Here is a 15,973-nt window from a genome sequence, read left to right as displayed (position 1 = left end):
TCAACATTTTTTAAAGTAGGAGGTTTTACAGAAATATCCAATTTTCTGACTTCTCTTGAGAAATCGGAGGACTTGGGCTTTCATTTGCTCATTGCAGCACTTACTGGGGCTTATAGTAGCTGCTCCTTTAAGTGAAGGATTGGCTGTTTGCTTTTTCACAGTTCCTACCACTTGCTATGAGTGCTTGCACCTGTGACCCTTGGTCTCGAGAAAGATGGCGAACAAGTTTTTCTGTGTGCTGCCTCAAGTCTGCTAGTAGGACTGCCTGGAGTACCGTAATGGATCTGATCTGTTATGGTAGATTGCACTGCGGTTGGCAATTATCCACCTCCCCTTCCTTGTGAGGATTAGACATCCCTGACCATTGCCTTGTGACTCTGTGTGTGGATCATTCAAGCAGTGGTTTTAAGAGGCATCATGGATTATCACCGGCTCTCTGGCTCTTTCCCTCTGCCGTGGGAATAGCACACCTCATGATCCTTCAGCCTGGATCCCAGAAAGTGCAGCCCAGCAGCCAACTTCCAGCGTGGAGCTGAGCCACACACTGGAACAGAGCGGCAGCCAACCCTCGGCCTTCAGTAATGTGAGTGAACAATAAATGTCACTGTATGCCACTGAGAATTGGGGATTGTCTGTTACTGCAGTAGAACTGACCAATACAGCAAGACTAGGCTTACTATGAAAGGGTACTGTGATGAAAAACCAATGTTTTCCTATTTTCTGAGGAGAGAAAAATGATGGCATTAGGGAATTCTTAAACATTAATTTTAATTGTCTTTAATTTAAAAATAATTTTAGAGGATTCTGGAAAGATCACGGCAGTGGCATCAGAAGAACTGGGTTGAGTCCCTGAACCCACGTTTAATGACCATGTTATAAAAATTTTAATAATTTTCCTTTTATTATAGAGAATTATCTTTTAAAATCTTACACGTATTAAAGTTGTATTTGTAGTTAATATCATTTTGTGATAGTAAGAGGACATTACAAAATATTTGTTCTATAAAGGGTGCCTAGCATCTGATAGAGTTTTAACCACTGCCTTATTGTGAGGATCAAATGGCGTAAACTATCTGAAAATCCTTTATCAATATTGAGTGATTACAGATTCTAGTTCTTACTAGGTTTCTAGTGATGTGACGTCTTTTTCTCATTTTATTAGGAGGCAGGTCAAGCAGTACTGTCCCCATTTGACAGATGTAAATACTGACGCAGCAAGCAGGGAAGGGACTTGAGCTAGTTAAGCGGAGCTTTGAGGGAGAGCCAGTTTATCACCCCGTCTCCAGACCACCAGGAGTCTGTCCTGTGTCTTACACAGAAAGAGGGTCAACGGAGAACTTTTGAACACTTAGGCTAATACACAGATTTCTAGTCTAATGGTGTCAGTTATAATGAGATTTGGCCTGGGCTGATTTCTTGGAAATAGTCAAAACCTAATTAATGTCAAGATCTACTTCCATATCTCCCTCCTACCTCCTTTGGCCTATAGTGTTGCTTCTAATTTATACTTTCAGTTTATAATGTAAATATTCACCAGCCCCTTTCAATCCTTGATTAACCTGGTCATCCTCTGAACCATCTAGTGGTAGGCATGGTAGTTGTTTTTATTTAAGATAGTCAAGATTTAATTTGCACATGGATAATGTTAGTTTGAAAATAACGTACAAAGTTAAATACCAAGAGTTGGGATTTGTATAGTTTGGTATCATCCAGTAATTTTGGACTGTGTTTACTGTTACAACTCTAGGTCATCCTTTTGGACATCAAGGGCATTTTGACCCATTTGGGAGGCACCTCCGTGTAATGTCCCATGGGTGGCCAGAGCGCTCTGAAGGACAGGGACCTACCTAGTGCTAGCGGATACATCCCCCTTTTAGGGGATGCTGCTTTGGGGCAGAAGCTGGGTCACTGGTTAGATTTCCTCTGCTGTCAGGATCCCAGGAGTCTACTGCTGCATATTGCCCTCTGGAATCCTCAAGGATTTGGGAATGCCATGTCAGTTGCTCAGGATTTGAGGGCAGCCAGGCTATGTGGACTGGTCCTTGCTTTGGAACCATGGTACATTTTTAATGATAACTTCCATTCCCTGTGTTCCTCCCTGACTTCAAACTACTTTATGGAAAGTAGGCTTATGATGTGGCCCCACTGGGTAATAGACATCTTTCCCATTGACTTAAAATTGATTTGTTTTTTAAAAACGAGTGCACTGGATCAGAAGGAGGCAGGTCAGCAACCACCAGGTCTTGGAGATGTTTCCCAGGGGTCAAGGAGAACAGGGAAGATCTGTTGCAGATGGAAGGAGTGAGGCTAGAGGTTCTCCTCTCACACAGAAGGGAGCAGAGACCTCCAGGCTGTCTGGAGTACGCTCCAAGTCACCAAGCACACTGGCAAGCAATCTTGGCCAAGTCAAGATTGATACCAAAAGCTGCTGTTGATAGGGTCTATCCTCCAACCACCAGCCTGGGTTGATGAGTATGTTTTTAGAACATGCTTTGCTCCTTGGCTCCCTTCACAGCTCCTAACCAATGTTTTCTTATTTACTTACTTTCCATGTAATCTGCTCCTGCAGACTTGCCCTGTGTGAGAGGAGGCCCATGGGGGCTTTCACTAAGGGAAGAGAATCAGTGTGGTCTGGAAGAAAGAGCACAAGCCTATTAGAGGGCTTTTGCCCTGCCAGGGGTTTGGGGACATCTAAGCTTCCTGAAGGCTGGACGTGAGGAGGTGAGGAGGGCAGTGGAAAGGAGTCACAAAATAAACTAAGTGTACTCTGGATTCCTCCAAGGACAGTTTGTATGCCTGAGAACTTGATCTCTTCTCACTGCTTTTCTTTCACTGTCCAGTATTGCAAAAAAGCTTTGGCAAATCATGTAATTTCCCCACATGTTAGTCCTTCGTCTCTAAGGTAGGATTATAGCCCTGCTGGTCCTAAAATGGGGCCACAGCTGTTAAGGCTAACATGAGGCACCATTAAGTCAGCACCTAAAGTGATTAGAGGAAGGTGGTGAATGCAGGAGAGATTAGATGGGGGCTCTCTGGTGGTCTTGCCTACTCCTCCAGAGCTGTAGGAGCTGGAGGAAGATTGCAAACCAGGCCCACACCTCAGAGGGATTGCAATGCTGGCTGGAGGCCTCAGGAAGGAGACTGGCCCGGTCCTGCCATCTGGAATGAGCCTGTTTCCTACTGGTTTTGATATTAATGAGGTAATTATTGTGCGTGTTTATGCACCTGTGCCTCAGCCTCTCTGCATTTCTTCTCCAAGCAATGTGGTTCCCTCTGTCCTTACCTTCCTCTAGCAGGAGGGGATTGAAAGGAAGGGAGAAAAAAAGAAAGGTTTTCCTCTCTTTAATTTTGGCTTTGACTTCTGACTTTATCTCTGGTCATAATATTTATAGTTTTTTGTTTGTTTGTTTTTGGTTTTTATTTATTTGTTTTTGGCTGTGTTGGGTCTTCGTTTCTGCGCGAGAGCTTTCTCCAGTTGCGGCGAGCGGGGGCCCCTCTTCATCGTGGTGCGCGGGCCTCTCACTGTCGCAGCCTCTCTTGTCGCGGAGCACAAGCTCCAGACGACGCGCAGGCTCAGTAGTTGTGGCTCACGGGCCCAGTTGCTCCGCGGCATGTGGGATCCCCCCAGTCCAGGGATCGAACCCGTGTCCCCTGCATTGGCAGGCAGACTCTCAACCACTGCGCCACCAGGGAAGCCCTATTTATAGTTTTATTCACCATAATAGTAGCTACTAATAGTAGCTATTTAAGTTTTTGAATGTCCAGGTGAGCCCTGGCATATGGTTAGAATGGGTTAAAGGGGGTGTGCTCTGGCTATGCCTCATTATAACCCTGGAACTTTGGCCAAATGACTTAATCTTACCCATCCTCAGTTACTTCAACTAGAACAAGAGAATAATAATTAGTACCTACCTCACAGAGTTGTTATTAGGTTTCAGTGAGTCAATGTATAGCACTTAGCATGTGCCTGGCACTTCTTTAGTGCTCACTATAGTAATAGCAGTCAGAGCAAAGATGAAGTCGCTCTGGTGTCTAGAGTGATGGGTCTAGTCTATCCATTGCCTCATGGTACTTGACAAGCTAATATTGAAATATATATGGAAGATCAAAGACAAAGGATTATAAGTGGTAGTTTTGAAAAAAGAACGAAATGGGAGATTTCCCTTGCCAGAGAGCAAGACTTTTATAGTTTATAGCAATGGTGCAGATACTGGTACAGGAATAGAAGAATAGACCACTGGAATAGAGAGCAACAGAAGACCACACAAAGTGAAGATTTGATACGAGAAAGCAGGAAAAGGATGGGAAACTGGTTATCCATATGGAGAAGAATAAAAACAGATCACACACCCAAAAATCAATTCCAAGTGCATGATAAAGCTCTACATGAAAGCAAAAACGTAATACTTTTTTTTTTGAGGAAGAACCATAATTTATTCAAGCACTCTTTGTTTTGTAATTTTAATTATAACATTTATAAAAATACTGTGGTGATCATCAGTGTACCTTGATCTTTGCATAAATCTGGAATTATTTTCTTAGGATTAGTTCCTTGAAGTTTCATAGGTGGTTCTAAGCTAGCACCTGGCTTGATTCTTACTGATGGGCCACATGTGCTTAATGATAAATACCACTTTTTCTTTCTTTTTTTTAACTGAAAGGTAGTTGATTTACAATGTTCTGTTAATTTCTGCTGTACAGCAAAGTGATTCAGTTATACATAATTTTTTATTCTTTTTCATTATGGTGTATCACAGAATATTGAATATAGTTCCCTGTGCTATACAGTAAGACCTTGTTGTTTATCTATTCTATACATAATGGTTTGCATCTGCTAACCCCAAACTCCCACTCCATCCCTCTCCCACATCCCCTCCCCCTTGGCAATCACAAGTGTGTTTTCTATGTCTGTGAGTCTGTTTCTATTTCATAGATAGGTTCATTTGTGTCATATTTTAGACTCCACATATAAGTGATATCATATGGTATTTGTCTTTCTCTTTCTGACTTCACTTATTATGATAACTCCTAGGTCCACCCATGTTGCTGCAAATGGCATTATGTCAGGTTTTTTATGTCTGAGTAGTATCCCATTGTCTGTATGTACCACATCTTCTTTATTCATCTGTTGATGGACTTTTAGGTTGTTTCCATATCCTGGCTATTGTGAATAGTGCTGCTATGAACATAGCGGTGCATGTATCTTTTTAAATCATAGTTTTGTCCAGATATATGCCCAGGAGTGGGATTGCTGGATCTTATGGCAACTCCTATTTTGAGGAACCTCCATACTGCTTTCCATAGTGGCTGCACCAATTTACATTCCCACCAACAATGTAGGAGGGTTCCCTTTTCTCCATGCCCTCTCCAGCATTTGTTATTTGTAGACTTCTTAATGATGGCCATTCTGAATGGTGAGAGATGGTACCTCATTGTAGTTTTGATTTTCATTTCTTGAATAATTAGCGATGTTGAGCACCTTTTCATGTGCCTATTGACCATCCATATGTCTTCTTTGGAGAAATGTCCGTTTAGGTCTTCTGCCCATTTTCTTGATTGGGTTGTTTGTTTTTGTTGTTGTTGTTGAGTTGTATGAGCTGTTTGTGCATTTTGGAAATTAAGCCTTTTTCAGTCACATCATTTGCAAATATTTCCTCCCAGTCCGTAGGTTGTCTTTTCTTTTTGTTTATGGTTTCCTTTGCTGTACAAAAGCTGGTAAGTTTGATTAGGTCCCATTTGTTTATTTTTGCTTTTATTTCTATTGCCTTGGGTGACTTATCTAAGAAAACACTGGTACGATTTATGTCAGAGAATGTTTTGCCTATGTTCTCTTCTATGAGTTTCATGGTGTCATGTTTTACAAAAACATAATATTTTTAGAAGGAAATGTAGGGAAAGCATCTTTGACTTAAGAGCTAGGGACTGATTTCTTAGATGATAAATAAAAAATAAAAACAATATAGAAAAATAGTGACAGATTTGACTACATTAACATTAAATCTAAAACTTCTTTTTAACAAAAGACACCATAACCAAAGATTAAAGGTAAGCCCAAGACATGCAGAAAATATTGGAAACACAGATAATTGTTAAAGGCCTAGTATACAGAATTTTAAAAGAACTACAACTCAATAAGAAAAAAAAAAGAAAACAGGCAAAATGTAAGATGATAGTCATTAATTGCCAATAAACACATGAAAAGATGCTCAAGGTCCCCCCTAACAAAATACAAATTAAAACAACCAAAAGATACCATTACTCACTCATCAAGTTGACCAAAATTTTAGAAGTCTTATCATAAAAAGTGTAAGCAAGGATATGGATAGATGAAAATTCTCCCACACTGCTTTGTTACTGGTTGCAATCACTTTGAGCCAGAGACTGCACTTCTAGGCATACAATCTAATGAAACAATAAAGGTATATAACGAAATGGGAGATTTGTAGAAGAGCACTGATTACAACATTGTTAGTAACAGAATAAAATAAGAGGAAACTACCTAAATGACCATCAAGAGTGGATAGATAAGTTATGGGATAATAATACAATGAAATATTACATAAGAATTGAAATTAATAGACTAGAATTACATGCATTAACATGGATACATCTCAAAAACATAATGTGGAATGACAAAAAGCAAATTACAGAATAGGTGTTATAAGGTACCATTTATATAAAGTTTGAAAGCATATGAAACAGTGCTACCAGTTACTTATGGATTCACCCATGAGACACATATTGTGGAGAGTAATATAAAACACGAATGGGGGCTTCCGTGATGGCGCAGTGGTTGAGAGTCCGCCTGCCGATGCAGGGGACACGGGTTTGTGCCCCGGTCCGGGATGATCCCACATGCCGCGGAGCGGCTGGGCCCATGGGCCATGGCCGCTGAGCCTGCGCGTCCGGAGCCTGTGCTCCGCAACGGGAGAGGCCACAGCAGTGAGAGGCCCGCGTACTGCAAAAAAAAAAAAAAAAAAAACACGAATGGGAATGATAACCATCAAATTTATGATGATGGCTCCCTGTAGGGAAGGTTTCAATTATAGTTGTAATCTTTTATTTAAAAAAAAAAAAGAAAAGTAAAGCAAATCACTTAAAATGTTAAGATTTGATAGAGGTAGATAGTGGGCAGACAAGTGTTCATTATGTTATTTTCTCTCACTTTGTGCATCTTTACAGAATTTTGTAATCCACTGTAAAAGATTTAAAATTGGCTTTTACTTCCAACACAAAGGAAGATGAAAGTATAATGGTTTGCTGTTACAGTGCTGATGTATGACCTGCCACATCCTTCCAATGGCCTAGGACAACTATCCCTAGTACCTAGCACAGTGCCCAGGTCCAAAAGAGCATACAATAAATGAAGATGGAAAGAATGAATGGATGAATGGGCCTGTGTTTGGAAATACAGTATGCCTGGTCACACGTACGCTGTGCCCCTTCTATCATTAAATCACACTTGGAGAGTCATTTCCTCCCCATCCATCTCACTCAGCCTGAGTTGCCATCTAGTATAATAATTCAGGGGAATTACATTTAGGGACCATTTCTTGCAGGACAGCAAGGAGCTGCAATTCAGTCCTGTCTGTGCTCCGAATTCATTTTAGTGTTTTTTCGGCAGCGTGTGGTGCTCAGAAAAATGATCCTCTCTCAGAGCGGGTCACTACTGTCTTTCTCATACTATAACAATAATAATAACCAAAATAAACCCAAGGAAGTAACATCACCAGGGAGGCCTTCCTCTTTAATTAAGGCGTTCTAATGAGTCACAGTCCCACCATGCATGGGACTCAATTCTCCTTTATAAATAGAAGATTATCAATGTGGGGTGTACTTTCAAAAGAAGCCCTGCTGCTGTTTCTCCTTCATTGCCTTGTCCTGGTGCTTCAGTCTGTACATGCACATGCACACGTGTGAAATGGGTGACATCAAGAAGATCCAAACCTCTTTACTCACTCAGCCAGCTGGGAAATCTTAGATTCTTTGGGTGTCATCCAAGGAAATGTAATATGGACCAGGTAGCTTAATTGGTTGGTAAGGGTGCTAATGAAGGTAAAGTCTTAGGTTCCATCCCCCAAAGCCAGAATGATGAACTCTGTTCAACAGACACAGAGAGCATCTCAAACACTGGCAAATGTAGAGTTGTTTATGTGAGAGTAGGGCCGGACAAGGCAGGACGGCATGAATCATGGCAAATGTACCACCACCAGTGGAACTCAAAATTGACCTCACCCTGGTGAGTCTGTGGATTCCTTTTATGAGAAAAGGAGAGTACCTTACGTGGGTAAAACCAATTAGTGACGTCCTAGCTCACTTACAAATGTGGAACTGAGAAAGTGGCCTGGGCCGAGATTCCCATCTTTATTGCTAAAGAGTAGAAAATAGAGTCCTGGTCTTTCTTACTGTCATTTTTCTGAATCTGAGGATACATAATGAGGAAAAATGTGACAGACTCAAGTAAAGAGAAATTTGGGCTGAATCTCTGGGAAAAAAGTAATCATGGTAAAATCCATTAGACGGTGTAATAGTTTCCCAAGGGAAATGATGTAAACCTCATAGCTGCAGTCATTTAAATTTGATTGAACCATACATTTGTGAGCAGACCCCAGGGAACAATCCTGCATTGAAGAGGGGATGGGAAGGTGATAGGCCAGATGACCTAATAGAGCTTTTTCAACTTAATTTCTAGGGTTGTAGAATCCTAATTAAAACGAACTATATTGCCTGTTATGAACTCATTACATTAATATTCTGTAAGGTGTCTCCAAACAGGCCAAGGGGGTTTTATCCTTTTCTTCTTTCTGTGGAGCCAGAGTCCAGGAACCCCTTTAACTACATACCTGCTGCCCATGTACCGACTTCTTCCCAACAATGCTTGACAAAGCCTTTAAAAGAAATTAGAGCACATATTAGGAATTAACAGTTTCTTCAATGTAATCCAGTGGAATGAGAAGCATGCTTTAATATCCTTGAGATGAACTGTGACAATAAATATTCTTCTGGCAAATAACACAGTAGTGCTCTGGCTCTGTGATGGTAGCAGTCGTCTCCACATAAGATCCAGGACTAAAATCTGATTGCTCGCATACGGCCCTGACTTTTCCCTTTAGCTTCAACTGATGGTTGAAAGGGAATGTTGATCACTGGAGAAATCTTAGCAGAGGTCTTGCCATCAAGGACCAGCCCACTTTTCCACTAATGTTAGCCTCTCTTCCTTGACTGTCCTCTTGAAATGGACTCCAGTGAGCAAGCTCAAACAAGACCACTGGTGGGCTGGCCAGGGCTGGTCTGAGAACCATCAGTGAAGGCGCACAGGGCACTGCAGCTCCCAAAGTAGTGGCAGTTTAGGGCAAGTGGAAGAGCTAGGTGGCTCCACTGTCCATTTGGTATTTCAGGTGAATGTAGCTGCAGGATAAAAAGAAAGGGTGGTAACAGCCAGCTGGTAAGCTACTTTAACAGTCTTTTCTCATCCTGAGGATTCCCCAAAAGGTTCTTGATGAGCCACAGAATCCTACTGGCAGGGGTAGACATTGGCGTGTATCAGAGAATATCAAGCTCTACCTATTTTAAATTTATAAACTGGGCTTTAATTAGCCTTCAGGGAGTTTCCGTGGAAATTGGAGAGATCACTTTGCAACAGCACAAGGGTGCACCATCAGGTAGGCGGGAGGACTGGAAAACCCCTATTCCTTCAGGAGTCAGAGGGTGTCACCTCACTATGAAATTGTCCCTGGCTCCTTCAGGCAGATCCCAGGAGCTCCCACTTCCATTATAGTATTTCTAATACATAATTGTCAGTGTGCATAGCAAATCCTACAGGCAAGGGAGAGACTGTGTTACTTCATCTGTTTCCCCCAGAGTATAGCTCAGTTCCTGATATAGAAGGCACTTAATGAAAATTTGTTAGGTTATTGTAGTAATATCTTAGAACCTTGGTTTCTTCATTGTGAAGTGGTGTAATAATACTAACTCAAATGGCTGTTCTCAGGATTAAACGTCAGAATAAAGTACTTAGGACAATGGCCAGCACTCAGATAACATGTAGTTCATTTCCCCACATTTTTGGTGTTGGAAGGTTATTTCTGGTTCTGATAGATAACAGGCAAAAAGTATTTTTAAAGCAGCAAAGAAACCAGAATGTTGCACACTTGAATTTTGTGTTGCAGTGTTATTGGGTTTCTAGAATAAGTCAGCGTTTGTACTCCACTTAGCATGGTAGAGGTTTCTAGAATAGGTCAGCGTTTGTACTCCACTTAGCATCGTAGAGGTTGTACTCCACTTAGCATGGTAGAGGCTGTTCTCAGGATTAAACGTCAGAATAAAGTACTTAGGACAATGGCCAGCACTCAGATAACATGTAGTTCATTTCCCCACATTTTTGGTGTTGGAAGGTTATTTCTGGTTCTGATAGATAACAGGCAAAAAGTATTTTTAAAGCAGCAAAGAAACCAGAATGTTGCACACTTGAATTTTGTGTTGCAGTGTTATTGGGTTTCTAGAATAGGTCAGCGTTTGTACTCCACTTAGCATGGTAGAGCTCCAGCCCAAGTACCTGGGTATTCAATCTTCTCCTCATCATATACCATAAATAAGGGAGATTTCTGAGATATTCAGACTTATTTCTATTTTAGATATCCATGAAATAAACTTGGAGAATGAGTAAGCAACTGTCATCAGTAATAATAAAAATGACTTTTAGGAGGTGGCCCTGTTTGTTTGTTGATCATCAGAATTTCACCTTTGTTGTACCAGAATACCTCCAGGCCCTTCCTGTAAACACCCTTAGAGGCATCTTCTTCTTTGCTTTATTTCTACAAAACAAAGAGTTCCTATAGGGTGACTTGTAAAGGAGGTTTGTATAGTCAAAACGCACCAGAGTGTGATGCTGGGTTTGCAGGGCCATCCTGGGACTGCTTGGCAGGAACTCACACATAGGATAGTCTGCTTCTAACCAAAGCCAGGTTTCCACTTTCCCACCAGCTCTGAATTTCACCTCTTACATCACTGCATGCCCTGCAGCTCAGTCCTTGCAGCTGTCCTCTGATTGCTGTAGTAGGCACTGGACCCATAGGAAGCAAAGTGAAGGCTGAGAGGAGGAGGTGAACACTGCCGGAACCCAGCTGCTACTTGAAGGCATTTCCGAGGCTGATTCCCTCTAGCTCTGTTGTGAGCACAGTACCTGGCAATGGATCTGGCTCTCCACCCAGAGCCCCATGCCCGCCCTGGCCTATCATCCCTGGGTTCCCAGTTCTTCCACGGTCTCATCTCTCAGCCACGTGAAATCTGTGTTGTCCTGGAGTCAGTGAGCAACTGCCTTCTCTTTTTCCTGCTTTTACTTCCAGTTGAACTCCTGACTTTTGGTATTGAATCCTCATCAACGGAATCGCCTCCCTGAAGGGCAGAAGTGCCCCTACTCCTGCTCTGTTGCCTCAGCTGCCCTCTGCTGGCCGTCAGTGGGTACTGTGATCAACCCTTTGTCACGCCTGGCATGGAACAGGAGCTCTTTCTTTGCTCTTTCCCAATTCTCATGTTTTCTTTTCCTTCTTTTAAAAAAATGTGGTTGTACACTCAGAATTTTGCAAGTAACACTGAAACACCTCCCCTCCCCATGCTACCAATGACTGTCTCCTTATGTGCCATAAAGCATCCGCCATGGTGTCCAGCACTGGCCAGGCACTTGGTCAAGTTGGCCCTGGTGACTGGAAGGGGACATTGCTGAACGGGCTACGGAACACTGCTTGGGTGTGGGCTTTATAAACTGGAGGGTGTTATGTCAGAGCAGGGTTTCTCAAACTTGGCCTGATTGACATTTGGGGCCAGATAATTCTTTGCCGTGTGGGTCTCTCCTATGCGTTGTAGGGTGTTCAGCAGCATCGCTGGCTTCCACCCTCCAGATGCCAGTAGCCCCTGTCCCAAGTTGGTTGTCCTCCCAGACAACCAAAAACATCTTCTCCAGCCACTGCCAAACGCCCCCTGGGGAGCAACATAGTCACGGTTGGGAACCACTGCATTTGGGTGATGGAGGAGAAGGCCTGCCTTCCTCAGAAGGACTTCTAAACACAACACGTGCAGGTCTGTTCTCTGGGCCACTCAGTGCTTTGAAGTACGCCCTAACTGACTTTGGAGATTGACACTCAACTGCTGAATTGCTGTGGGGAGTGAGGTGGTCTCATGGAGAGCCTCTCTCATAAAGGCTTTAGATCCATCCTCCCGCTTCCTGCCGCCTGTCCTACTCTAGCACTCAACTCTGTCAGGCCTGAGCTCTACCTTCCGAGCCTTCCTGAGCCTTACTGCACAGTCATGTCCTCCCCTCCTGTCCCTCTCTCAGCAGCCACCTCTGGTGCTCTGGGCAGCTGCAACCTCCACCTTTCTTTCCCAGGACCTCTCCTCCATCCACTTTGTCTCTCCCGTTGATGGGCTAAAAGTCTCTTGTCTGAAGGTATTTCTCCCCATTCTACATCATTGTGAGTTTATACTCATTTGTACTCCATTACAATATTGGTTATGATCTCTTAAGAGAGAAAGGGAAGTTAACCACGTGGGGCTGACCAATCATCTTTAACCAGAAGCCATTCCTTCCACCATGATAGAGGCCCCTTGTCTGTCTCCCTGGACCTGGGCCACACCCTGGACTTACATCTGCACAGCACATACTTAGATTGTCTATCTTTTGTCAATCCTCCTGACTGGACTATAAGCTCTTTAATTCAAGCATCATGTCTTTTTCATCCTTAACATCTTCAGTGCTAAGGACAGAGGTGCTCACGATGCATAGGACGTGCTGAGCAAAAGATCACTGAATGCACGAATAACTTCAGTCTTGGAAAAAAATTCCTTAATTGAAAGTCAGAAGCAGTAGGCTTCCTTGAACTTTAAGAAAGCTGAGGACAAAAGGCTTTGAACATTTTGTACATGTGTCTCCTCAAGGAGCATATCTCTGCTTTAAGTTGTCAGAAGCTGCATTCAGCCTCTGGGATTTCCCAGAATCTTGGACTGGAAAGCTCCTGATCTTGTTTGTGATCTGCTGCATTGTACAGTGGGATGAAGTCCATTCCTCTGACATCCTAGCTGGCATGCCCTGCTGATACCGCTACAACACTAATGCTGCAGATTAATGGCATGCCCTGACACAGAGATGCCTTTTTCACAGTTGTGACTAATGGTATATTGATGGTGTCCCCTTAGACAGCCATCTATATATAAATGAAGCAGGATGAGCTAAGAGAATAAAATGCAAATATCACTTTCTTTGTGTAACAGTTCCATAATATTATCTGGGAGCCAGCCCAACTTTATGGAAATCACTCAGAAGAATCAGACAAGCTTTTCCTAGGACACTTTTATATTTGCAAAAACACCATCAGTGTCAGCTTTGATTAATATTTATTGGTGTGGATCACAGCTCATTTTATAAACTCTTCCCCAGGACTATTAACAAACTAAACTATTAACAGACTAAACTATTAACACTTACGTTATATTTGAGGAAGCAGAGGTATGAGACGTTTGGCAACTTGCTTAAGGCCAGGGGGTAAATCTTCTGTCAGGCTGAGACTGGGAGGCTCAAACCTTTAATATCCTGTTACCTCGCTGAGAAGGGCTGCTGCCCTGGGTCAGCTTTGGGGGGGTTGCCTCACCTTGGTCCACTCATCACACGAAATGAGCCACCTGGTAACTCTCCAGGACTCGCACAAGGAGCAAGCTTCTGAAATGAAGAGGAAGCCAGCTCATTTTCCTGACACATGTCACATCTCTCACTGAAGGGAGAGACCCACTGCTGCCTGGTTGTCCGTTGGGGCATGTCAGAGTCTAGATAGCGTATGAAAGATAAAAAGCTCCCTTGTCATCTGCCTTTCACTGTACAGAGAGACAGCCTGGAAAGTGCTGTGAAACACCACATCACATATTAATTAGGAGGAGCATATGTAGCATTTCTGGGCCATGTGTGTCTATGGCAGCCACACAGGAGGGAGTGAAGACGGAGCTAAACAGAGATTTGCTCAAGGTTTAAGGAGACAGATCCTAGGGTCAGATGCTGAGACTAAATCAGTAATATCATCTTGCCTGCCTTTCTGCTCCTTGCTACTCCCCTTTGCAGCCCGGCTGGGTTCCTATCCCATCAGAAGCTTCCTGGGCGGAGGTCACCTTCTTGTCCTCTGCTCCATAGCCCTGTGAGACGGGTGGGGGAGCAAGGACGCATGCGCAGAGCAGTCTGGGGGCAATGCACTCACCTGGAAATGCTGCTGAATGGTGAGACGAGTCACACCCCCGTTCCCCGCCCCCACCTCCTCCTCCCCTCTGTGGACATGGCTTTCTGTGAGTGTTCATGAGAGGAAAGTTATCCAAAGCCAGGGACAGAAGTCCGAGGCCCCATTGCTGACTGCTGCCTGCCCCTTGCTAGCTGTGTGGCCTTAGGCAAGTTCCTTAACCTCTCTGAGCCTCTGAGTCCTCCTTAAAATGAGAATGGTAATACCATCTCATCTATGATGCAGGGTCCAAGGAGATACTGAGTATTGTATAGAAAGCGTGCTCCACAAATATGAATGATGGTGACAGTGCTTTTATATCAGCTATGTCAGGTATACCCTTAAAGTCTTAAGCTGAAGTTAAGAGACACAGGACCCCTTAGGCACCCAGCTACTGTGATTATCCATAATTATCATAACTCTGAGGATTTGCTGCCCTTCTTGTATCATTATGCCCTGTCAGCTAGAAAGACTGGGATGTGCCGATCTGTGACCCCAGCAGACTTTTTTAAGCACTTACAGTGTTTTTATCACTAGGTAGACCTTGTGGAGGATAGAAGAACAGACTGAACACAATCCCTCCCCCTAGAGAATGAACAGTCTAGAAACTAGACAACAAGGCAAGAGTTGGAAATATAGCATCTTCTGGCCCAGCAGTATTCAACATTTTAGAAGCACCATGTCCTTTTCGTCACCTAAGTGTCCAGAAAGTACATTTTATATCGATCTGCAGTGCTGTCCCCTGAATATCACAAAGTCTCTCTTGTCTTCTTAACAGAGGTGCGGAACAAAAACATGCCTCAGGTTTCTCTTAGGTCAAGAGACCTCTCACCCTCTCGCTTAAGATTCTCTCTGTGGATCCTATTTCTTTCATCTTGATTTTGAATAGAACAAGTCCTTTCTCTTCCTCAGGCCCGTCGTCCGGCTGCCGGTGACAGGTCACTGACCATGGCTCTTGCGTCTCCTCCTCACCAGCCCCTGTTCCCAGCTTCTTAAGCCAGTGCGCCACAACACACGTATACTTTCCCCACTCTGCTTCAGAGGTGGCCTGGTTGTTCTCTATCCCTGTTAATAGCATTTGGCCTGCAAAAGCTGAGACCAAGAAAAGATTTACCTAACAGTTCAAGGCAACAGAGGATTTGTCATAAGGCAGCTGGTGATTAATTGCCAAATGAACTGCACAGACAGCCTCGTTGTTACAGGAGCGGAGCCTCCTTGGGTCCTTTTTGGAAGAAAGCAGAGCATGCATTATAAACAAGCATAAATGAACAAGCTGGCTGAGAGGAAAGAGGTCGGAGTGAACAGAGGAAATCTAAGGAACTTGCCTCTGAGTGGTCACTGACCAACTGTACCAGACAGGCAGTATTGGGCCATGAAAAGTTACTGCCATTTTATTTATTTCTTTTATTTTTTAATTTATTTATTGTATTTGTTTATGTTCGGCTACGTTGGGTCTTCATTGCTGCACACGGGCTTTCTCTAGTTGCAGCGAGCGGGGGCTACTCTTGCGGGGCGCAGTCTTCCCATTGTGGTGGCTTCTCTTGTTGCGGAGCACGGGCTCTAGGCACGCGGGCTTCGGTAGTTGTGGCTCGCGGGCTCTAGAGCACAGGCTCACTAGTTGTGGCGCACGGGCTTAGTTGCTCCGCAGCATGTGGGATCTTCCCGGTCCAGGGATCAAACCCGTGTCCCCTGCATTGGCAGGCGGGTTCTTAACCACTGCGCCA

The 15,973-nt window shown here is 43.6% G+C and overlaps 1 protein-coding gene across 6 annotated transcripts in view; it reads left to right on the top strand.

The window, feature by feature from the left end:
- Positions 1-15,973, top strand: part of TSEN15 (tRNA splicing endonuclease subunit 15) — a 269,598-nt gene that overhangs the window by 141,137 nt on the left and 112,488 nt on the right. For 5 of the 6 annotated variants that reach the window (XR_009563307.1, XR_009563305.1, XR_009563300.1 and 2 more), the window contains one exon: positions 162-583. The exons of the other annotated variant lie outside the window; for it this stretch is intronic. The gene's annotated coding sequence lies outside the window, so the exon portion shown is untranslated. The remainder of the gene's footprint in view (positions 1-161; positions 584-15,973) is intronic. 6 annotated transcript variants of the gene reach the window in all.

This window comes from Globicephala melas, chromosome 1 (genome assembly GCF_963455315.2).
Source record: "Globicephala melas chromosome 1, mGloMel1.2, whole genome shotgun sequence".
Lineage (NCBI taxonomy): Eukaryota > Metazoa > Chordata > Mammalia > Artiodactyla > Delphinidae > Globicephala > Globicephala melas.
Note: the sequence above shows the minus strand (reverse complement) of the source record. Positions and strands in the feature narration are given on the sequence as shown.